The sequence below is a fragment of the Crotalus tigris genome, unplaced genomic scaffold, assembly GCF_016545835.1.
Source record: "Crotalus tigris isolate CLP2741 ecotype Arizona unplaced genomic scaffold, ASM1654583v1 scf7180000019031.1477733, whole genome shotgun sequence".
Lineage (NCBI taxonomy): Eukaryota > Metazoa > Chordata > Lepidosauria > Squamata > Viperidae > Crotalus > Crotalus tigris.
This window is the reverse complement of record NW_024097335.1, coordinates 893,983-917,445: the sequence shown is the minus strand read 5'-3', so window position 1 is coordinate 917,445 and position 23,463 is coordinate 893,983. Positions and strand designations below refer to the sequence as shown.

At 40.9% G+C, this 23,463-nt stretch overlaps 1 protein-coding gene across 9 annotated transcripts in view; it reads left to right on the top strand.

Moving 5' to 3' along the window:
* LOC120314980 (disks large homolog 2-like) overlaps window positions 1–23,463 on the top strand; it is an 899,194-nt gene that overhangs the window by 20,103 nt on the left and 855,628 nt on the right. The window lies entirely within an intron of this gene.

Here is a 23,463-nt window from a genome sequence, read left to right as displayed (position 1 = left end):
TGTTTATGCGGACCGGTTGTTGGCATGGCGTGGCCCGGTACCGGTCCACGGACTGGGGGTTGGTGACCCCTGCCTCTAGTCCAAAGGTGCTTTTCCAAAAGACAATCAGACTTTCTTGGTGTTTTTGTCCTTGAAAATGTTTCGCTTCTCATCCAAGAAACTTCTTCAGTTCTGAAGCTTCTTGAATGAGAAGCGAAACATTTTCAAGGAAACCCCCACACACAAAAGTCCATTTACCTTTTGGAAAAGCACTGTTGGGATAACCATGACCTGGATGATTGAGAACTTCTATAGACAAAGGTCTTTGAACTATAGTGCTGGAGAAGACTCCTGTGAGTCCCCTGGACTGCAAGGCGATCAAACTTGTCAGTCCTAGAGGAGATCAACCCTGACTGCTCTTTAGAAGGCCAGATCCTGAAGTTGAAACTCAAGTACTTTGGCCACCTAATGAGAAGGAAGGACTCACTGGAGAAGGGCCTAATGCTGGGAAAGATGGAGGGCAACAGAAGAAGGGGACGACAGAGAATGAGGTGGCTGGATGGAATCACTGAAGCAGTAGGCGTGAGCTTAAATGGACTCCAGAAGATGGTAGAGGACAGGAAGGCCTGGAGGAACGTTGTCCATGGGGTTGCGATGGGTCTGACACGACTTCGCAACTAACAACAATATAGACCAAAGGTTTTCTAGCTTGCTCAGAACCATGGTTCCAATCCAACTTGCAATTCCCTTGCCAATGCCCTCTGCGGAAAGCTAAAGGAGGTTTAATACAAGTAGCCCTCGACTTAACAACCACAATTGAGTCCAGCTTTTCTGTTGCTAAGCGAGACGGTTGTTAAGTGAATTTTGCCCCGTTTTACAACCTTTCTTGCCACCGTCATTAAGTGAATCACTGCAGTTGTTAAATTAGTCACACGGTGGTTAAGTGAGTCTGGTTTTCCCATTGACTTGGCTTGTCAGAGGAGGGAAAAAGATGATCTCGTGACCCCGGGACACTGCAACCGTCATAAATACACGCCGGTTTCCAAGCCTCCGAATTCTGATCACGTGACCGTGATCGTGGAGATGCTGCAACGGTAATCAGGGTGAAAAATTGTTGCAAATCCCCTTTTTCAGTGCCATTGTGACTTCGGACGGTCGCTAAACGAACGGTTGTAACTGGAGGACTATCTGTACTGCTTTTTCATCGATGCCACATGTTGCTGACCAGATGATAATTTCTTCTCAGTTATCACTGCCAAAGATAAGGAGGAGCATATCTCCCTTTCTCCTAAAGGTGCTTTGAATTTTATAAATATTCCAACAGAATTCCCATTGCCAGAGATTTCTCTGAGAAGACTAGTACAGAAGCAGTTTTTACAGATCTCGCTGTGTCCATGTTTGCATAAAGACACTTAACCAGATCAATTAAAAGATCTAATATCTGATTTCATGATCAGCTTGCTTGGTTACAAGCATGACTTCTTTTTATTATGCAAATCTGGTCCTTTTACGATAGTTTATTCTAATATATTGGCCAAACCGAGATCATGGGTTTTCAGGAACCAGACTGAATCCATTGTGTAAATGCTTTCCGGACAGACAGAATTGTTGGACAGGAATTTAGCATCCGTATGTAACAATGCCTATAGGGTCCCTGGGTGCTTTCTGTTTTCTTGCAGATGTTTCATTGTCCAATTAGATAACAAGAAACAATGATTGGAAACTGAACAAAGAGAGAAGCAACCTAGAATTAGGGAGAAATTTCCTGATAGTGAGGACAATTAACCAGTGGAACAGCTTACCCCCAGTAATGGTGGGCGCTCCATCACTGGATATTTTTCAGAAGAGGCTACACAGTCACTTGTCTGAGATGATATAAGTTCTCCTGCTTAAGTGGGGGGCTGGACTAGAAGACCTCCATGGTTCCTTTCTATTCTATTCTATTCTATTCTATTCTATTCTATTCTATTCTATTCTATTCTATTCTATTCTATTCTATTCTATTCCCATTTTCTTTTCTATTCTACTCTACTCTATTCTATTCCCATTCTCTCTTCTCTTCTCTTCTCTTCTCTTCTCTTCTCGTCTCGTCTCGTCTCTTCTCTTCTCTTCCCATTTTCTATTCTATTCTATTCCCATTTTCTTTTCTACTCTACTCTACTCTACTCTATTCTATTCCCATTCTCTCTTCTCTTCTCTTCTCTTCTCTTCTCTTCTCTTCTCTTCTCTTCTCTTCTCTTCTCTTCTCTTCTCTTCTCTTCCCATTTTCTATTCTATTCTATTCTATTCTATTCTATTCTATTCTATTCTATTCTATTCTATTCTATTCTATTCCCATTTTCTATTCTATTCTATTCTATTCTATTCTATTCTATTCTATTCTATTCTATTCTATTCTATTCTATTCTATTCTATTCTATTCTATTCTATTCCCATTCTCTGTTCTGTTCTATTCTGTATTCTGTTCTATTCTATTCTAGTCTAGTCTATTCTATTCTGATCTGGTCTGGTCTAACATCAGTGCTAGAAGGGAATGGGGGCTTGCTCTCTGGTTATATGTGAGGTGCCCTGTGAGTGTTGATGGAAGTGTTTTTGGTGGTCTCTTGATTAATCTGCTGTTTACATCACCAGCACTGGTGATGATAATGAAACCTCTGTAAAACAAAACAAGCAAATTCAGAGAACACCCCAAGACCTCACAGCTCAATCCTGAGCTACAGGTTTTCTCTTCTCTTGGAAAAAAAAACCCTTCTGATTGGATCAGCCCCAAAATGGCAGCAGAACAATAATGAAGCTGTGGGGTTGTGCAAAAAAAAAAAAAAAAAAAAAGTCCTCCGGAATAAGAATCTGGGATTCTCCTCTTGGCAGAAATGACACAATAGCCTCTGTTTTCCTGCTGTGCAATTCTAATTCTGGAAATGGATTCTCCGCTAATGGTGTGATAGTGCCCATAATTGCTTCCTTCTTTCTCTTCTCCAAGGCGTGGCTTTTGAGGGGGAACAGAGGGTGAGGGAAGTGTGATGTAAAAATAGCAATAGGAAGTGGAGGTACTTACCAAAATCAAAGTGGAACTTACCTGTTCACAGGTTTGTTTGCACCTTGATTAGGCACCCAGTCATTCAGACTGCTGTTTCTACATCAGATTGTTGCAACAGCTCAGATCTTGGAAGCAAAAAATTAGCACCAATTCCTGAATTTGTCTGGAACCTATAATGCACAATTTTGAAATGACTTAAGTCTGTAAATGTTTACTCTTGACAGGAAGGTCAGTAAGATACATTGATAGAAACGATGGGGATTTTGTTGTTATTTTTCTGTTTGGTTTGATTTTGTATTTGTTTCCCCCCCCCCCCGTGTTAAACTTTTTTAGAAGAAATAAAAAAAAATGAGAAGCTTGAATTCAAACCTACTTTCCTAATGCAAAGATGTATTCAGTGGATTATATTTTATTAAACCAAGATTTTTCTACCCACGCAGACCGTTGTACTTTTCTTCTCATAGGAAGCAAAAATTATGAACTTCGTTATTAACCACAAATGGGGAAACTGTAACGATTATCATATAATAACTATAATAACTAGGAATCAGGAATATTAATTCATTGGTAGATGATGGCTTAATATCCTGGCTTCCTCTTGAACTGGCACCCGTGTTTTTTGCAGTTTGGATAAAATGGTAAAATATAGCTTTCTGGTTTTATAATGATTAAAGTATATGAGTTGCACAAATGATGAAAAGACTTATGTGTCCTTTGGCTTAAGAGTGATTGCCCAACCAGCTTTTAGGATGAAAGAATTTACCTACTGAATGAACAACCTGAGAGAAAAAAAAAGAACTGGTGTTCGAGATTACACATGTTTATTATTCTTCCTGACTTGGAATGAGCTTCTTCCCATGGTGCTTTTTTAATACTACTAAAGAAATTGAAATGGAAAAGTACATAATCCCTCATTATAAAATTGTTTTGCAATTTAATGGCTTAGAACTGCTGGTTTTTCTAAAGTAGTTGTCTGAGCATATTCCGGGCTGCAAGATAATGCTGTTGTGTAATCAATAATCAGGTTTGGTTACATAATTTCTGTTTTTACTAATCATGTTTCTGACATCTGTTTGAGACCATTTGGGGTCGATTGCCATGTTAACATGCTTGCATCTCCTACCATCCCTTGAAAGTGCTTTTGTTGCCGTTGCAGATTTTAGCCTAAATGGTTTTTTCTCCGGGCTTTAAATCCTGCCACCTTGTAGTTTTTGTGCTCTGACATACTGTTGAAAGAAAAATCTTCATCAGGGTCCAGTCCAAGCCGGGAATAAACAAAATGGAGACTGTTTTAGAAAGAAGATTGTAGTTTATTGAAGAGCAGAGCCAGACAGAAACGAGGCTCTAGGAAAACTGACCACTTGTAGCTGGAAATGGTGGGTTTTTATATCTTCTTGGGCTTTTGAGGTTGTTTCCTGTTCCTGTGTCATGAACTTTGACCTGAGGTTCTGAGCATATCCATTTGGTATTCTGATGGTGGTGGGTTAATTCTGTTATGTTCCAAAGGTCATGTCTTTTAGAGTTTGGGTGGGGTACGTAGATTTTAGGGGTCTTTGTCTTTCTAATCTCATCAGCTTCTAGCTTCCTGGCTCCAACCTTTCTGAAAAGGATTATCAGATCTGCATTTCTACAGACCTGGTTTGTGCTTGGGGCAGAGAGACTTGGGTGGTGGTGGTTTCTGCCTAAGATTTTCTATTATTCCTTTGGGGAAATATATTCTGCCTTTTAAATATTCCCCCAAATATTTCTTTCCCACAATACAATTTACACATAGCCAAGACCACATATACACAAGACCACTTTTTAAACGGTTGGCTTCGTTGGAGGCACGCACAATCTTCCATCAGGGAACATCCCAGCCTTGGAATGAGTTAGGAGCTCTGGAAAAGCTCTATCCCAGGAAGATTCAAAATAGGTTTGTTTCAAAGTGAAACCATTCCTGGGCCACCTAAAATATCTTGTTCCATGTTTGTCATGGCCTGTTTCAGGGCTGGAATCATCAAGGGCACTACATTTTTTGCATATTGCTATATTGGCAACCAACATTTAAGGTTATTAGGGGGTTGGACTAGAAGACCTCAGGTTCCTTGAGGCCCTGTGATTCTATGTTCTATGACTCTAGTAGGAAGAGAAGGACTAGGGCGACATGCTATCAGTCTTCCAGAATCAGAGGGGCTGCCAGAGAGAAGAGGGAATTGACTTATTCTCCAAAGCACCTGAGGGCAGGACAAGAAGCAATGGACGGAAGATCATGACAGAGAGCTCCAATCTAGAACCAAGGAGAAATTTCCTGACAGTGAGAACAATTAATGTCTTGCTTCCGGAAGTGGTGGTTGCTCCGTCACTGGTGGTCTTCAAGAAAAGATTGAAAAGCCATTTATCCAAAATGGCATAGGGTCTCTTGCTTGAGCAGGGGGTTGGATTAGAAGACCTCCAAGGTCCCTTCCAACTCTGTTATTCTTTATTGTGTATAAATCCGTGCCATGCCAAGTTGGCCTAAAACAAGACTGGCCTAGCCGTTTGGCTCCCTGAAATGAAAAACAAGATAGCTTTTTATTGGTAATAGTGAGATAATATCTTCACAACCTTTAAAGAAATTAGATAGTTGAGGAGGAAACCCAGAGGCTCACTGCATGGCTCACAAACTTATCCTCCCAATTCCTGTTGCTACGTCCTAGAGTCATCCATTTCAAGAAATGCTTTGGGTTTATCCTCAAAGGTTCACCTAATTTAGCACCTTATTGTTTTTCAAGATGTGCTTGTAACACTAGTGATGAACTTGCATACTGTATTAATAATCTGGATTCAATTACTGTGAAAATTCACTGGGTCCCTTGAGTAGAATCACCCACTTTTTAGTTGTAGGCATACCTGAAATTGAAAATAAACTCTCTGTATATGGTAGCCACATTGGCCTATGGAACCAATCATAACACACCCATTTACTGGGAGAGGAGCTACAAATATCTCATGATATTTGTAGAAGAGCAGGCAGAGCTGGGTGGCTGAGTTAAACGAGTCATCTGCCTAGAATCATTACTGTAGGAGATACCAGGCTGAGCCCAGGAGGGAGGGGTCAAACGGATCATAGTCTCGAGTCCCTTCATGCCCACAAGGGATCTAAGTCCAGCCCACCTTGAATTCCGTTGACTCTTATCTACCGCCAATTTACTCTGACCGTTAGTGGCTCAGATTCTTATAGAGAGCTTAAGCTTGCAATAAATGTTTACACTCATTTGAACTGCCCAAATCTCCTAATTTCCCCGGCGCTTGACAATTACGTTCCCAGAAATGATCTTAGTCCAACCCCTCTTGAATTCTGTTGACCCTTTTCTAGCCCCAATTTACTGATGAACTTTAGTTGACTAGATTCTTGTGTAGAGGCATCATATACATTAAAAGATGAATTCTAAGAAAATTGCCCAAGATCTCAACGCACCTAGATGAACTTGGCACCAAGCTGGAAACCAATGGATTGTGAATTCTAGTCTTGCTTAGGCATAAAAGCCAACTGGGTGACTTTGGGTCAGTCATCAGGAGACTGTGAGTTCTATTCCCACCTCAGGCACGAAAGCCGGCAGAGCAACTTTGAGCTGATCACCAGGAGACTGTGAGTTTTAGTCCCATCTCAGGCATGAAAGCTGGCAGGATGAATTTGGGCCAATCACCAGGAGACAGTAAGTTCTAGACTCTCCTAAGGCATGAAAGCTGGACAGGTGAATTTGGGCCAATCACCAGGAGTCTATGAATTCTAGTCCTGCCTCGGGCCTGAAAGCTGGCCAAGTGACTATGGGCCAGTTATCTCCTCTCAGCCCAATTCACCTCACAGGGTTGTTGTTGTGGGAAAAATACAAGAAGGAAGAAGTATTAGATATGTTCACCACCTTGAGTTATCTATAGCAATAATAAAAGCAGAATTTAAAACATCTAAAACAGGACTATTCAAACTTGGCCCTTTTATGATTTGTGGACTTCAGCTCCCAGAATTCCTCAGCCAGTATGCCTGGCTGAGGAATTCTGGGAGTTAAAGTCCACATGTCATAAAAGGGCCAAGTTTGAAGACCCCTGATCTAAAATAAGTAAATAAATATATTTAGGCTTTCCAGATTAGTCAAGCTAGAGTTTGTGGGAATTTCAGGCCCAGGAAAGATGGTTTGCAGGGAGAAGGTTGCCCTGTGCTCTGTCTACCATGCAGGCATGTTCTTGATATGTTTTCTGTGACATCATGTTTTTAGTAACAGTAGTTTTATGTATAACTCCTTACAGTTGTGTGTTAGATCTGGATGCTTTCTTGGTACGGTAAATAAAGGGTCTAGAGTGACATCTTGTGGTTGTTTCCCAATGGAAAACATTCCTACTTTGTGTAGCTGTACTGATCATAGTTCTCCAAAGCCCAGATACAACTAGCTGCAAGAATCCTGTTTTTCATCACCATTAATGTGGAAGCTGCTTTAAAATGAATCTCATTAGCCTGTCTGATTCAGTTCCGTCCAGAATAGCTACATTCACACAACATTCTGACACACAACATTCTAACTTCTTTTCCTTGCTTTACCTGGGTTTGTCCAATACATTGGCTCTGTTCCCACAACACATTTAACCCTTTTAAACGCAGAAACACTGAAAACTGATAGCAGAAAAAGACCCAGTGGTCCATCAAGTTTGCCCCTTGAGTTTTTGTTTATTTGGTTTTGTTTTCTTTTTAATTAATTTATTTTTTAATTATCACATTTTTTATTTATTTTGTCTGTTTATTATTGTATTATAGTATTTATTTCATTTAGTTTTATTTATTTTTTAAAATTTTTGTGGGCTGATAGACATGTGCCTATCCCAAGCATGTTTAAACTCCTGTTTAAATAAATAAACCCTGTATGGCCTTGGTGCTAATTCAGTGCTCTAAGCCAGAGGTCCCCAACCTTTTGGGCATCAGGGACTGGTTCCGTGTAGAGAGGTTTTTCCATCGACTGGAGGGGGCGTGGTTTTGTGTGCTGCCTGCATCTCGCAGATGGGGCTTTGCTTGTTTGTGTGGACCGGTTGCTGGCATGCCGTGGCCCGGTACCGGTCCGTGAACCGGGGGTTGGGGACCCCTGCTCTAAGCATTACTCCATGCTGACTTTCCAAGGAATTTACCCTTTTTGACTGTCTGTCCAGACATCCATCCATCCAGTCATCCAGTCATCTAGATGTAAATAATAATAATAATAGTAGTAGTAGTAGTAGTAAAGTTGGAAGGGACCTTGGAGGTCATCTAGTCCAACCCCCTGCTCAGGCAGGAAACCCTACACCATTTCGGACAAATGGCTGTCCATTCTCTTCTTAAAAACTTCCAGTGTTGGAGCATTTACCGCTTCTGGAGGCAGGTTGTTCCACTGGTTAATTGTTCTCACTGTCAGGAAGTTTCTCTATAGTTCTAGATTGCTTCTCTCCTTGATTAGTTTCCACCCATTGCTTCTTGTCCTGCCTTCAGGTGTTTTGAAGAATAGCTTGATTCCCTCTTCTTTGTGGCAGCCCCTGAGATATTGGAATACTGCTATCATGTCCCCCCTTGTCCTTCTCTTCGTTAAACTAGACATACATATCACTCCATCCTCAAATAAATCTGTGAGAGAGGTCAGGCTGAGGGAGTGATTGGCCCAAGGTCAGCCAGGGAACTTCCATGGTTGAGGAGGGATTAGAACTGGGGGCTTCCTGCTTCCAGTTGGACATCTTCATCACTATTCTGCACAGGCTGTCGGGCTTAGAGAGGGACTGTGTCAGCCCTTCAGGGTAGACCAGATTAATAAATAGACAGTGATTAATTAATCCAATGATTAATTGTTCTCACTGTCAGGAAATTTCTCCTTAATTTTAGGTTGGAGCTCTCTTTGATCAATTTCCATCTATTGCTTCTTGTTCTGCCTTTAGGTGCTTTGGAGAATAGCTTGATTCCCTCTTCTTTGGAACAGTCCCTCAAATACTGGAAGACTACTATTGTAACACCCCTAGTCCTTCTCTTTGTTGGACTAGACACAACCCAGTTCCTGCAACTGTTTTTCGTATGTTTCAGCCTCTAGTCCCCTAATCATTTTTGTTGCTCTTCTCTGCACTCTTTCTAGAGTCTCAACATCTTTTTATATCGTGGCGACAAAAACAAGATGCAATATTCTAAGTGTGGTCTTATCAAGGTATTAGGAAGTGGTATTAATACTTCATCGGATCTAGATTCTATCCCTCAGACAAATGGTTGTCCGATCCCTTCTTAAAAACCTCCAGTGTTGGAGCACCCACAACTTCTGGAGGCAAGTGATTTCACTGATTAATTGCTCAGAAAATTTCTCCTTATTTCTAGGTGCTTCTTTCGTTGATTAGTTTCCATCCGCTGCTTCTTGTCCTGCCTTCAGGTGCTTTGGAGAATACATTGACCCCTTTTTCTTTGTGGCACCCTCTGAGATATTGGAAGACTGCTATCATGTTACCCCTAGTCCTTCTTTTCATAAAACTAGACATACAGTACCCAATTCCTGCAACTATTCTTCATATGTTTTAGCTTCCAGCCCCCTAATCATCTTTGTTGTTCTTCTCTGCACGCTTTCTAGAGTCTCAACATCCTTTTTACATCGTGGTGACCAAAACTGGATGCAGTATTCCAAGTGTGGTCTTATGGAGGCATTATAAAGTGGTGTTAACGCTTCACGTGATCTTGATTCTGTCCTGTTGATGCAGCCTAAGACTGCATTGTATATTTTGGCAGCCTAAGCCTTCCCCATCACGCTGAAAGGATGCCCAGGGCCACTTTGAAAATCTACACACCTTCAACCAGATGCCTCTCCCTTGCAACTCCCACCCTTTGTAAAAGAATAGATATTTTGCTACATGATTGGAGGAAAGTAGACATAATGTAATAAAGAGAGAAAATCCTCAATACCTTGGCCTTTTTTCCAAGTATTTCTTAACTGTTAATAGCACAGCTGGGAGGTGCCCAGTGGGGCCACATCAATGCAGTTTTTATGCTGTGGGGCCAGGTTTTAGTTGAATTTATCCATGGAGGTCAGTCTTAATTGGAGAGGTTAGGGATGAGGGTTTGTTTTTTTTTTTTTGTTTTTTTTGAAAGAGCCTTTCTAGTTTGTTAAAATATGAAAAGGAAAGGAATTTCGAGTGGATTTTTCTCTACTAATGAGAGCAGCGTTTGATGAAAAGTGGTTGTAAAACTTTTCTTTTTCCTTTCAGAGTCAAGGAGGGCACACCTGTAATGTTCATAATTGGGTTTTGTTCTCCAACGTGGTGCCCTGTACATTTGGGCCTGCAAGCGCCTGCAATTCTCACTCAGTTGGCTCTGAGCAATGTTAATGCGTGTGAATGCTGTGAAATTGGGGCAAGTACAGCTCAGCTCAGTATTGAAAAGCAGTAAAAAGGAAGGATTAATTCGCAAATAATTCTTTAATGGAGGATAGAAAGGTTTTAAAGACCAATTCCTTGCAATCGTCAAATCAGACTCAAAAATGGAACTTATACAAAGTAGAAAATTTTAGACTTGGTTTTGTGCTGGAGAGATAATCGACAGAGCTATGCACCCCTTCCTTTTCTAAAAGATAGATGGGATTTGCCTCTTCATCTAGTAGTCTAACGGGAAAGGACTGGGGTGACAGGGTAGCCATCTTCCAATATTTGAGGGGCTGTCACTGAGAAGAGGGGACCGATCTATTCTCCAAAGCACTTGAACACAAGAGAAGAAGCCATGGATGTAAACCAATCAAGGAGAGACCCAACCTAGAAATAAGGAGAAATTTCCTGACAGTGAGAACAATTAATCAGTGGAATGGCTTCCCTTCAGAAGTTGTGGGCACTCCATCATTGAAGGTTTTCAGGAAGAGATTGGATAGCCATTTCTCCAGGATAGGGTCTAGAGTCTCCTGCTTGAGCAGGGGGTTGGACTAGAAGACCACCCAGGGCCCTTCCAACTCTGTTAGTCTGTATTCTGTAAATAGATTAAGTTGGCTTTAGGATTCTTGGGGGCGGGTTGGATTGGAGGCATTAAAAAAAATAGAATGGCATCATGTGCACTAAAAAGGGAAGATCTAATTTATTAATTAATTATAAACAGCACTTCAGCAGAAAGGTTGAAACCTGGTTTCTTTATGTGCAGCTTTCTAAAATAAGCTTTCAAGTTTTAAGAAGCATTCAGTTAACAATAAGCACTGTTCCTGTGATTGTTCTTCTGCCCTTCAAAATGTATTTATTCTTTATAGTATAAAGATGTCTTTCCTTATAACCAGCCTGATGATCTTGTAGACATTGCTTTAGTGAAAAGACTATTGAACCTCTCAACTTAAGCTTTTCTACTTGTCAGCTGGAATCCCATCACCAGAGAAGTGATTTCAAAAAGAACATAGGAAAACATATATAGACCATACAATGATAGATCAGGTTTTTTTGCTGATTCCCATTGACTTGGGCAACTTACGGTAATGTCGACTCTTTGCTGGGTATTGTGAGTAAGCTCTTTAGAAAAATACTTATGACTTTCTGAGGTAAAATTTTCTTCAAGTCAAGTTTGTCTCTTGGAAACAGTACAGAAATGGTTTGCTATTGCATCTTTCTGTTATGTGTGTGTATGTATGTGTAGATAGATAGATAGATAGATAGATAGATAGATAGATAGATAGATAGATAGATAGATAGATAGATAGATAGATAGATAGATAGATAGATATGGATGGATGATCAATAGAGATAGATCTAGATAGAAGGATAGGTAGGTAGGTAGATAGATAGGTAGATAGATCGATAGATAGATAGATGATCGATAGAGATAGATAGATCTAGATAGGAAAGGTAGGTAGGTAGGTAGGTAGGTAGGTAGGTAGGTAGGTAGATAGGTAGATAGATAGATAGATAGATAGATAGATAGATAGATAGATAGATAGATAGATAGATAGATAGAGATAGATATATCTAGAGTCTACTCTAGAGTCTGATCCTGCATATCAGATATTTACATTACAATTCATAACAGTAGCAAAATTACAGTTATGAAGTATCAACGAAAATAATTTTATGGTTGGGGGTCACCACAACATGAGGAACTGTATTAAAGGATCGCGGCATTAGGAAGGTTGAGAACCACTGATCTGGATAGAAGGATAGGTAGGGAGGGAGGGAGGTAGGTAGGTAGGTAGGTAGGTAGGTAGGTAGGTAGGTAGGTAGGTAGGTAGGTAGATAGATAGATAGATAGATAGATAGATAGATAGATAGATAGATAGATAGATAGATGATTGATAGAGATAGATGGATAGATAGATAGATAGATAGATAGATAGATAGATAGATAGATAGATAGATAGATAGATAGATAGATAGATAATTGATAGAGCGATAGATCTAGATAGAAGGATAGGTAGGTAGATAGGTAGACAGACAGATGATCGATAGAGATAGATCTAGATAGAAGGATAGATAGAAGGATAGATAGATAGATAGATAGATAGATAGATAGATAGATAGATAGATAGATAGATGATTGATAGAGATAGATAGAAGGATAGGTAGGTAGGTCTGTCGGTAGGTAGACAGACAGATGATTGACAGAGATAGATCTGAGAAGGAGAGAGAGAGAGAGAGAGTGAGAGTGAGAGAGAGTGTCCTGGGATTTTTTCGTAATCTTGTTGGTTGATGCTGCCATGTGCTGAGACATAACCATTGGACTGAACTGAGTTTTCCTGCATTCCCTTTACTCCGATCATGATATGCCATTTATTTTACTTTCCTTCTACTCCCTAACCCTTGGAGGCCTTCTGGAGAAGTGAAAGAAAGAGATGATGGCTAATCCAGGAAGCCAAAGCCGGCTAAGATGTTCTCCCTCAAACCTTCAAAGATCTGGGACAATTAGCGGTCCCTTAGCCCCTGAATAACCTGTCATCTTCAACAGAGCTTGTCTGGAAATTTTCCATTCTCTTTCTTGGTTATGGTGTTTGCTTTTTCATAAAACACCAAAAGTTTCTTTTTTTAACATTTGAAAGTTAGTATTTAATTTCTTGGTATTTTGAAAGCTGTCTTTTTTTTTTTTTTTTTAAAAAGGGAACAATTTGACTCTTCAGTTCACGTGACACCAGTTTTCTCAGTACTGGTGTTTCCAAAAATTTTAACAGCCCGGATCTGTGGGGTTCAATTTATTGGGGGTGCCAGAGAGAAGACTGGCATTGTGTTACATGTGTGCAAGAAATGCCACCAGAGGTCACCCTTGATCAGGAATTAGCACTTCTTTGTAAAGAAATCTTTTTATATTATTATTTTATTTTATCGGTTTGAATGAGTTAAAAAATAGCTCTCCTTCTGTCTTAGTACTTACTTACATTTAAAACCTTTAAGCCAGATAGCTCGTTAGTGTTTGAGTCTCTTTTATGATGAAAGTATTGAAGAATTACAAAAGTGCTATTATCATTTTAGGGAGTTGTTCTGCAAGTTGCACTCAAAACTTAAAAGGGGTCACCAGGTGCGAAGCCTGTTACTTCCCCTCACTCAGAGCAATGAGAGCACTGAACCAAAAGAGGCATTAAATGTAATTCCGTCTTTGCTTAAAAATAATTGGAGTATCCTTTCACGGAAAACGTATTCAAAGAGGAGACCATATTATGCATTAATTCTATTTTATTGATGCAGTAAAGGCCAAACTTAAGATATCAAGGGGTAGATTGGAACTCAGCAGCCAGCTGGACTGATAAACCATTGAATGTTGGGTCTGAAGAAGGATGCAGAAGGAAACAGAAGATTGAAACCATGTTCAGCAAAAGAACTGGTCCTCTTAGACCACAGGTCTTCAAACTTGGCCCTTTTATGACTTGTGGACTTCAACTCCCAGAATTCCTCAGCCAGGCACATGTGCCTGGCTGAGGAATTCTGGGAGTTGAAGTCCACAAGTCATAAAAAGACCAAGTTTGAAGACCCCTGTCATAGACTTTCTTGGGGTCCAGCTGTAGGTCCACACTTTTTGGATTAAGGCTTTTTAAAGGTGTTTTCATTCTCTTAAAGAACACCCCAAAATAATCCACCAATCAGAGAACAATGTTTTAGTAGAAAGCCTGCATATAGGTTCTCCTTGATTTACAACCATAGCTGAGCCTGGCAATTATAGTTGTGATGGTCACGAAGCGGGGGATCATGTGATCCACCCAATTTTACAAGCATTTTGCAGCAGTGGTTAAATGAACACAGCAGTTGTTAAACAAATAGTGTAGTTGTTGAGCAAACACCGCCATCATTAAACAAATCCATTGTTCACTAGGGCCGTTTTTGCCAGAAACCAAAAATAAACACCAGTTTCTGGCACAAATATTGTAAGTTGTGGTCATTTGATGGCGGGGTGCTGCAAACAGCCATAAATGCAGGTCAAGTGTCCAAAATGCAGTCACGTGACTGCAGGGACTGTGGCTATTACAACTCTGAAAGCAGGTTGTAAGTAGCTTTGGGGAGGTCTGTTATAACCGTGGTTGCTAAAGGATTGGTCATAAATTACTGCATGGCAATTTGTATCCATTGACATAGAATTAGAAGTGGAGATTATAATTTAAATCACAACTGAATACTTGTCAATTTAGTCAGAAAAAAATAGGTTTTTTTTCCTTATGAATGAAGACGTTGGATCCTGCAGCATTTTTTTTCCTTTTAAGCCAATAGATCAAAAATGTAGGGGGATTTTTCTGTGCAAATCTAGTTGAAACACAGCTTGGGAACTTAAGGCGTGTAAGCCATTCTCTCTCCGTTGTCTTTCACCTCTATCCAGCTGCCTTCCATTCTGAGGTTATCTTTTATTTTAGTCCTCAGTTTGTAAATAATTCTGAAGGGAGCATGGTTACAGATTAGCAATGAGCTGGTGAATGCAAGCAGGCTTTGGAACATGGATGAAACGGCTTCGTTAACAAATCACCCGTCTCCTCAGAGCTGATCAAGTGGGAGCTGTCAAATTGCAAAGCGCTGACATCTTTTGCACATCACCCCTTTGGCATTCAGAGAAGTCTTAGCAGCTGCTTCCGATCTTGTCAACTGGCTGCAGAGAAAAGCAGTCCAAGTCCCTTGAATTTTATACCCAGCTGTTTTCAAAAGGAATATATGCAAAATGTTCTTTTCCAGAAATGGAACTTCCGGTGAAGTCAGGTTTTTTTTTTTTCCCCTGCAGGCTACGTCAATGCAGATGTGTATCTTCCAGAAAGCAATAGGTTTGTGGTTGTCTCAATACGTGACAGCGCACACTGGTTCCTGAGGAAAACGGAACGTTCTGGAATTTCCCAGAATGTTCTGCGCCTGGAATGAAACCTTTTGACCATGCCTAGTTTTAAGCTGTGAAAGGGAGATGCTGTATTTTGGGGAAGGAGAGATATTTTGGCACTGGAACCAAAACATAATTTACAGGTGGTCCTCAACTTGCAACCATTTGTTTAGTGACTGTTCAAAGTTACAAGGGCACTGAAAAAAGTGACTTATGACTGTTTTTCACACTTACGACCGTTGCAGCATCCCCATGGTCACGTGATCAAAATTTGACTGTTTGGCAGCTGGCATGTATTCATGATGGTCGGAGCGTCCCAGGTTCATGTGATCCCCTTTTGTGTCCTTCTGACAAGCAAAGTCAATGGGGGAGCCAGATTCCTTTAACAACAACTAACCTAACAACTGCAGTGATTCACTCAACAACTGTGGCACGAATGGTCGTAAAATGGGGCAAAAGTCGCTTAACGACTGTCTTGCTTAGCAATGAAATTTGGGGCTCAGTTATGGTCGTAAGTCGAGGACTACCTGTATACATACTTCAGTCATGAAAGGGTTTACAATTTGGCCTTCTCTTTTTTCTGAAGATAAAATCTCCTATAACGCATCATCTTTACTACATCATGTAACCGAGATCTTTTCCTTTCTCCCTCCCAATTTTGCTTCTGTGTCTGTTACTGATTAATTGATTTTATCTATCGTATACAAAGGGGATCTTTAAAGAGCAATTGGATGTCCCTCAAGATAGCCACATTTTAATTTCTGATTTATTTTTGGCAGCCTGTAGAGTACAGTGGAAAACAGGATTAACGTCACTAAAAGTCTTTTTTTTTTTTTTGTGGCTTGGCACCTGTTGCTTTGACCCTGCCACCGATACAAAGTTTGTGAGGCTTAACACATTAGCTTTACTTTTGTTCTTTGTCAAAGATGGAACAGGGCAGGGATTTAAAAATAAATCCTCTTATTGATATCATTTAAGAGTCAGACTGGGCCAGATCTGGGTTAATGGAGACATGGCTTTTAATTCTATATATGGTTTCATCCTGTTTATAACTCTGCTACTCCAGGTTGATACAGAGCTGATCAAGTGGCTGGTGTGATTGCGTTTGTGGTCATCGCGGGGGGGGGGGGATAGAGGGGTTTATGGGTTTTGTACTGCAGATTTTAATTTTGTAAGTCGCCTGGGGTCACTGTGTTTGTGAGTTGGGCAGCTCTAGACATTTGTTTTAATAAAAAATAAATATGATGAATCCATCAATTAAGGACCTACCAGCCCATGTTTGCACAATAGACAAAGTGTTGTTAGTTTCAACTTTAGGGTTGGATTTTTTTTGCAGTTTGGTCTATATTATTTTGTTTATAGTTTCACTATACAGCGAAACGCCAAGGTGTTTTCACAGATCTCCGTGTATGTATATGCGTGTGTGTGTTGTTAAGATGTGGCCTTGATCTAAGTAAGCAGGCCCTTGATCGTACCATCACAGCCTTGATTTAATAGACACATACAGACTCCAGAGTTGACTCAGGTGAAACTGATGGTGGGGATCGGGTGTCCCTTATTCATGAATGTCTGTTAAATGTGGAAGTACGACATCATAGCAAGTTTTGTACTTGGCTTGATAGTGTAATTATCACACATGTAGTAGATCAGTTCCTTTATCTGACACTTAGTCAACTAGCCCAAATGGACGTAACCAGCCTGTTATTTGCATCATGACATCATCAGTTGGGTTATGATGTCATCACTCAGACAATGAAAAGTTGATCTGCAGCATGTACAATCCCTTGAGACAAGGTCCACAAAAATGGAAGTTTCACTTCTAGTTTAGAAGCAAGAGGGGAAAAAATGAAACAGTAATAAAACTAAATGTTAAACCCCACATAATTGGCGAGACCAAGAGAACAAGGACATGCAGATTTCAATACATATAGCATCTTAAAAATTGTAATAGAAATTTCCTAACCTCATTTCTACCGAGTTGAGATGGGTGTGTGTGTCTCTTTAAAATGCACTTTCTCAATGATCGTCCCCTCCAGGCTGAATTGCCCTTTGTGAATGAAACTGACCAACCTTTTAATTTTCCTTGCCCACCACAATCTCTCAAACCAAGTGTGTTGCCTGACACTAAAGGACAACATTGTAAAAGTAACTGGCTTGAGGTACGACTACGGCACACAGTAGAAATTAAAATAGCGAGCAAGGATATAAATGCTTTAATAAATAGCTTCCAGCAGGACAGTTTTGGAAATACATTCCTAGACGCCTTAGTGACATTGTGCGAGTTAATACAATTTCCACAGTTCCTGCAGAGGGAAAAACAAACACGCTTGAATTTCTCCGAGCAACAATTTCTACATAGAATCTCTACAAGCCTGGGGATGTTGGCTCGTCTGGTCTGGTTCAACCAGCATGGATGTCCTTCCATCTTCTCAGCCAGCTACCTGGTAAGTGTCCCGTTTCTCTGCACTCTTTCTGTGGAAGCCCACCATGAAAATATTCAGTTGCACACAGACACACCAGAGCTAATTTTCCAGCCCAGACAGATTAAGCAATTGCCAAAGACCCCAGCAGAGATAAATTATGTTTCTGCCTTGTGCTGTGGTGTAACTCATGACCTGCATGTATCGACACTATAAAGAGCAGAACAATGCAATACAAAAGATACAATAGCACAACTTGAGATGCTGTCAAGAAAGAGACTTTATCCATCAAAAGCGGATCAGATTTATTTCAGTTGAGACTCAAAAGTTCATACAATATGGATGTTTTTTAAAAAAAAGGATTTTTAAGTGAGATACTCTGTGATTCTTAAACTGGGTGAGGCAAGCTTTAATTCTGATATCTTTTTCTTCCCCAGTTTCGTGAAAATGAGAAGCAGAAGAGAAGAAATGGAGTGCAAATTAGTTGGGTCACTCAGGTCTTAGGATAGCGAAGGAAGGGAAAAAGCTGTTATCTTGGCAACTGTGACTTCAGGATCAACATTAAAAGGTATAAATTGTTGTTTTTTAAAAGCATGTTTGTAATTTATGCATTTCATTTTGTTAATAAGGTCACGAGGAGCAATTTTCTTCCTTCCTCTCTGCATCGGCTTTCCACGTAGGCCAGTGTTTCCCAAACTTGACAATTTTAAGGCATGTGGACTTCAACTCCCAGAATTCCACAGCCAGCAATGCTGGCTGTGGAATTCTGGGAGTTGAAGTCCACATGCCTTAAAATTGTCAAGTTTGGGAAACACTGACGTAGGCTTAAGGATAGATAATGCAGGCTGTAAGGCGGGCATTGTTTATTCTTGAATCCTCTGCTGAAAATGAGCTAAATTCTGCCCTCTCATAGTCAGGTGCATAGCTATTTGGAGATCCACAACTAGCCATGTGGGATCATAACCAAAAAGAATTGATTTAAATTGAATTAGAATTAATTACACGTAGTCCTCAACTTACAACCACAATTGAGCCTGTGAGGACACCGTGACGGTCGCCACTAAGAGGAGACGTTATAAGTGCCCCATAAATGCCCCACGTGACTTTGAACGCTTGCTGAATGAGGACTACCTGTACCATATTTCCTGGTATGCTTCAGACTGTCCTGGGTACTTCCTAAGAAAGAGGTGATGAACATCCCTATCAACCCATGAGATTAAGAAGTGAGAGGTGGGGGGGTAAGTATAATATAGATAATGGTTGCTTATAGGGGTGCGGCCTGGGCACTCCCCTTATGCTGCGTTCATGGGTTTGATAGGGATGAGAGGTGAGAAAGTGTAGAGAGGAAGTAGGGCAGTGAGAGGAGAGGGGGAGGGAAGGTGAGTAGGATGGGAGGTGAGAAAGAGGAGGGAAGTAGGGAATGTTTTAAGAGAGGGTGGACGCGGCCTGGGGGGAGTGGGCAGGTCGTACCAATGGTTATGAATTTATCTTATTTCAAAATTGTATTGTATTTTTTTTTTATAATGTTTACATGGAAAAAATAAAAAACTTTTAATAAAAAAAAAGAGTGAAAAAAAAAGAAGCGAGAGGTTCGGGTAAGTTTCTGCTTTGCGGTGGCCCCTGCACTTTGGGCCAGCTTGGCTCCGAAGGGACAGGGTGCTCCCATTGTTTGGCCTATTCATTTTCACAAGGAGCCTGGATACCGCCAACAAGCTTTACTTTAGGTTTTTCAGTGTGGCTGTCCTCACTTTCAGCTTACTTTGCGCTTTGTTGTATTTTGTTTTACCAAAATACAATACAATACATACACACACACACACACACCACAATTTGTGCACGGTAGGCAACCTTGGCTCTTTTATGACTCGTGGACTTCAACTCCCAGAATTCCTGAGCCAGCCATGCTGAGGGGAAAGGGAGAGGTTTCCAAGCTGAGCCATGCCGGCTCAGGAATTCTGGGAGTTGAAGTCCACGAGTCATAAAAGAGCCAAGGTTGCCTACCCCTGCCATAGACAATTGTGTGTAAGTAAGCAGTTACGTTGCTTCTTAACAGTTACAACAGAAAAACAAGGATCGATGTAAAGTTGTGGATCTCAATGGAGTATAGAATATTTAAAACAAAATAAATCCAGATTAGAGCTCAGAAGAGGCTGCACTGACCTTAAGGAGTGCTCTGATACTTTTGTGACTGTTCTGAAAGCTTTCTGAACTAGCTTTGCATTTGAAATGGGTGGCGATGCACTCAAAGCGGTTGAACAGCACTGAGATATTTCCAGGAGGGATGTCTCCAACGTGAAATGAAATATTTCTAAATATTTTACATAGAGTAGCCTGGAAAATTAGTGAGCAATAAGTAGCAAGTCTTTATCGGCAAGCCCAATTTCAGAATTTAAGGAGGAGAGTGTGTGTGCATGTGTGCGTGCGTTTGTGCCATGCATGTTTTTGGACAACTTGTCCTCAGCAGTACAGGAGGTCCCCGACTTACAACAGTTCATTTAGTGACCGTTCAAACTTTCAACGGCACTGACAAAAAGTGACTTATGACTGGTGTTCACACTTACGACCATTGTAGCCTTCCTATGGTCACCTGATCAAAATTCAGGCCCTTGGCAACTGACTCATATTTATGACAGTTGCGGTGTCCCGGGGTCATGTGATCAGCTTTTGCGACCTTCTGACAAGCAAAGTCAATGGGGAAGCCGGATTCACTTAACAACCGTGTCATTAACTTAGCAATGGCAGTGATTCACTTAACAACGGTGGCAAGAAAGGTTGTAAAATGGGGCCAGCTCGCTTAACCAATGTTTCAACTTAGCAATATAAACGTTGGGCTCAATTGTGGTCGTACGTCGAGGACTAACTGTATCACATCCTGCCCTGGGACCAATGCATGCCAGTTAGGAAATGTTGGGAAATGCTGAGCAGAATTCCCAGTTTCCACCTGTCCATTGGTGCACATTTCCACAGATGCTGGCTGATACATGCTTACCCTGTGACTCAGAATTCTGCAGGATATAATCACCCGGATCAGTGGCGTTGATTATGGCACTCATGTGGACTGAAGGATATCCAATATGACAAGATTTTGAGACTCGAGAAAGAGTTCAGAGAAGAGCAACAAAGATGATTAGAGGATTGGAGACTAAAACATTAGAAGGAACGGTTACTGGAATTGGGTATGTCTAATTTAATGAAGAGAAGGACAAGGGGGGACATGATAGCAGTCTTCCAATACCTCAGGGGCTGCCCTAAAGAAGAGGGAGTCAACCTATTCTCCAAAGCGCCTGAAGGCAGGACAAGAAGCAACGGATGGAAACTCATCAAGGAGAGAAGCAATCGGAACTAAAGAGAAATTTTCTGACAGTTAGAACAATTAACCAGTGGAACAACCTGCCTCCAGAAGCGGTGAATGCTCCAACACTGGAAGTTTTTAAGAAGAGACTGGACTGAAATCTGTCTGAAATGGTATAGGGCAGTGTTTCTCAACCTTGACAATTTTAAGGCATGTGGACTTAAACTCCCAGAATTCCACAGCCAGCAATTCTGGGAGTTGAAGTCCACATGCCTTAAAATTGTCAAGGTTGAGAAACAGTGGTATAGGGTTTCCTGCTTGAGCAGGGGGTTGGACTAGATGACCTCCAAGGTCCCTTCCAACTACTACTACTACTACTACTACTACTACTACTACTACTACTACTTCTTCTTCTTCTTCTTCTTCTTCTTCTTCTTCTTCTTCTTCTTCTTCTTCTTCTTCTTTGTATTATTATTATTATTATTAATCGCACTGTCAGCCAGATGTTCAGACTGGATTTGGCATTTTTGTCTACCTATCCTTACCAAGGACCTGCGATAGGAAGATGTGGATGTTTGATGTTATTATAGATATCGTCGCAGGATGGAAGCGGTTCCTAGTAACGCCGCCTTTTGCAATTGACTGATGGTGAATTTGTTTATTATTATTATTATTATTATTATTATTATTATTATTATTATTATTATTATTATTATTATTATTATTATTCCTAGTTAGTCTCCTGACATTTGAAGAACTGCCTCTCCCCTATTATGTCCACCTGGATCACCAGGATGGGAAGACAGGGTGTGTTCGAGGTCCCATCGATTGTCCTCTCATGGGACAGTGTCATAAATATATGCCAGTTGCCAAGTGCTGGATTTTGATCATGTGACCATGGGGTTACTGCAGCATTCCTCAAAGTGAAAAATGGTCATAAGCCATTTTATTGGTTGTTAAGTGTCTATGGAGATTCTCAATCATCCAAGTCATAGTTGTCCCAAAGATGCTTTTTCCAAAAGGCAACTGGACTTTCTTGGGGTTTTTTTTCCTTGAAAACATTTCGCTTCTCATCTAAGAAGCTTCTTCAGTTCCTTAAGAAGCTTCTTGGATGGAAGCAAAATGTTTTCAAGGAAAAAAATAACAAGGAAGTCCAATTGCCTTTTGAAAAGCATCTTTGGGACAAATGGTTGTTAAATCGAAGACTGACTGTAATATAAACGTCATATTCATATAACTGGATAATTGGTGAGTAAGTTGTAATTGCAGTGCGAAGTTGGAAACTCACTACAGTTGTAAACACTGCAAATCCTGATGGGAATCCACAACTAGTAAAATATGATTAAAGCAGGATTTGCAACTGGCATCGAATAGTGCCTGAGTCACCACTCTCGTGCTTTAAGAAAGATAGTTTGTGTGTTGGATCTAGAATTAGCTTCTGTTAATATGACGAAGGGGTCTGTGATCGGAATCCTTTTTCTCATCGTAGCATCACATCCTCGCATGGGGAAAAAAAGAGCTCAAACACAGCAGTCTAAATCGCAGAAAGAGCTGAGCTCCACATGTTTATACTTCAAACATAGAACATCAGACTTGGAAGGGACCTTGGGGGTTAGAACAGCTTTGGTCTTCCAAATATGCACCAGAAGGCAAGACAAGAAGCAATGGATGGAAACTAACCAAAGTGAGAAAGCAACCTAGAAATAAGGAGAAATTGCAAACAATCAACCAGTGGAACAGCTTGTCTTCCAAAGTTGTGGGTGCTCCATAACTGGAGGCTTTTACGAAGAGACTGGACAGCCACTTGTCTGAAATGGTATAGGTTCTCCTGCTTGAGCAGGCGGTTGGACTAGAACAGGGGTCTGCAACCTTGACAACTTTAAGACTTATGGACTTCAGGTCCCAGAATTGAAATTAAAGTATCCGCAAGAAAACTCTGTGTGCAGGAAATGGGAGCCCACTACCGTATCTTTAGGCCAGTGATGGCGAACCTTTTAGAGACCAAGTGCCCAAACTGCAACCCAAAACCTACTTATGCATCGTTGGGTGCCGGGTGGGTGTGGCCCATTGGGTGGGTGTGGCCCATTGGGTGGGTGTGGCTGCAGTGCTAACGGCAGACTGGGTGGGACTAAAAAGTTCAATCAATCAATTCCAACTCTGCAAGATCTTTTTTTTTCCCCGCAAGAAGGTGAAATTGACTGATTGATTGAACCTTTTTTTTTTTTTTTGCACAACGGCGGCAGGGGCCTAAAGCGAAAAGGTTTTATAAAACCTAGCTGAAGGCCTAGGACTGGGGTGACGGTGTGCGTGCCCACAGAGAGGGCTCTGAGTGCCACCTCTGGCACCCATGCCATAGGTTTACCACCATTGCTTCAGGCAGTTAATCCTATATTAAACTGCCTGGCTCCAGAGCAATCCAAGGATAATAAGAAGTACCCAATGATAGAAATGCTAGGCAGGGCTTAATTACAGTTCTGCCTAGGATTCGGGCACT